Source organism: Athene noctua, unplaced genomic scaffold (assembly GCF_965140245.1).
Source record: "Athene noctua unplaced genomic scaffold, bAthNoc1.hap1.1 HAP1_HAP1_scaffold_556, whole genome shotgun sequence".
NCBI lineage: Eukaryota > Metazoa > Chordata > Aves > Strigiformes > Strigidae > Athene > Athene noctua.
In genome coordinates this window covers 47,501-49,160 of record NW_027438006.1, presented here as the reverse complement: position 1 = coordinate 49,160, position 1,660 = coordinate 47,501, and the positions used below count along the sequence as shown (strand labels likewise).

General features: G+C 77.5%; 1 non-coding gene across 1 annotated transcript; it reads left to right on the top strand.

Annotated features, from left to right (window-relative positions):
• Positions 1-1,352: 1,352 nt before the first annotated feature.
• Positions 1,353-1,505, top strand: LOC141955762 (5.8S ribosomal RNA). Its single transcript, XR_012632737.1, has one exon. It is a non-coding gene; the product is annotated as a 5.8S ribosomal RNA (ribosomal RNA).
• Positions 1,506-1,660: the final 155 nt, after the last annotated feature.

Genomic DNA, 1,660 nt, shown 5'->3' with positions numbered 1-1,660 from the left:
CCGCCCACGCCGTGGGCTTTTTGTCCCCTCGGGCGGCCGCGCCGGGGAGGGGTGTCCCCCCTGCCCCCCCTTCTCCGCGGTCCGGTCTCGGCGGCGAGACCGGCGGCGTTCGGTCGGCCGCAGCCGGCCTGCCTCGCCCTCGAAACGCGAAGGGGAACCTCCCCCCCCCCCGGCGGGGAGCGCGGGCTCTCTCGCCGTCGGGGGCGATGGCGATTCCCCCACGGTCGGGGGTCTCGCCGGGCGGGGCGGCCTGCTCGGGCCGCCGCGTCTCCGTGGACGCGCAGCGGCGCGCTTGCGGCTTCGTGCTCCTTGCTTGCCACCCCCACCCCTTCCCGCCCCGGCTGAGGGGAGGGGCGGCGCAGCCCCCGGGCCCGAGCGGCGGCGGCGGCGCCGCCGCTCGGCGTGCCGGCCGGCGGTCGCTCGGTGGCCGGCCGCGTGGCCTGTCCCGTCCCGGGTCCTGCCCGTCGCTTCGCAGTCGCCTTTCCCGGTCTCGGTCAGGCGAGGCGGGTGGGCGGCCGAGGGGCGTTCCCCGTCCCGTTCTCCGCGCGGAAGCGGGGAGAGGGGGCGTCGCCTCCGGCTCAGCGGCGTCCGCCTTCTGCCTGGCGCGTGCCTGCGGAAGGGGCCGAGACGAGAAGCGGCGGCGGCGGCTCCGGGAGGGCAGCCGCGGCGGTGCGGTGGCCGGGCGGCGGTCGGGCGGAGCGCCGGGCGGCGGCGTCGCGTCGCCGTCTCGGGTTCCGGCGGTTGGCCGTCCGTCCCTGTCTCCGGTGTGGTGCGGCGGCGGCGCCGCGCGGGCGTTCCCGGCGTCGGGGCGAGAGCCGGGGTTTCGGGGCCACGGGGGCAAGGAGCCGGCTGTCGCAGCGCGCGGGCGCTGGGCGGCGCGGAGGCGCGCGCGGCGCGAGCGGGGCGCCCCCGCTGGTCGCCCGCGCGGCGGTCAGCGTCTGTGGTTTCCCCCCTCCGCGCGAGCGAGAGGCGGGTGCAGGTCCGGGCGCGCGGTCGGACGCGCCGCCGGCCCTCCGTGCGGAGGCCGGGCCGAGCCCGGGCGCCTGGGCCGCCTCCGAAGCGAGCAAGGTGCTTGTTGTTTCCCCAGGTCGGTCGGGAGCGCGGGCTCCCCGGGCCCTTGCCGTTCGGAGCTTGTTTCACCCTTCCCTTCCTTCCCTCCGTTGTGATGTCGGTACGGTCATCTGAGGCGAGGCGCGACCGTCGCCCGCCGGTCGTCGCGCGCCCCCTCCGCGCGTGCGGAGGGGGGCGGTCGGTCGGTCGGTGGGGCGGCGGTCCGTCGTCCGAGAAGGGGGCCGCTTCTGCGGAGCGGTCCCGGCCCCTCCGCGCGCGCGGGGCGGTGCCGAAAGGCAGACAACTCTTAGCGGTGGATCACTCGGCTCGTGCGTCGATGAAGAACGCAGCTAGCTGCGAGAATTAATGTGAATTGCAGGACACATTGATCATCGACACTTCGAACGCACTTGCGGCCCCGGGTTCCTCCCGGGGCTACGCCTGTCTGAGCGTCGCTTGACGATCAATCGCCGGCCGGTGCGCCGTCCCTCCCCGCCTCGCCTCGGCGGGCGGGCGGGCGGCGTCCGCGGCGGCGCGGCTGGGGTGCCTCGCAGGCCCGTCGGTGTCGGCCGAGGGCCTTCGTCCCCCTAAGTGGAGACTCGGGGAGCGC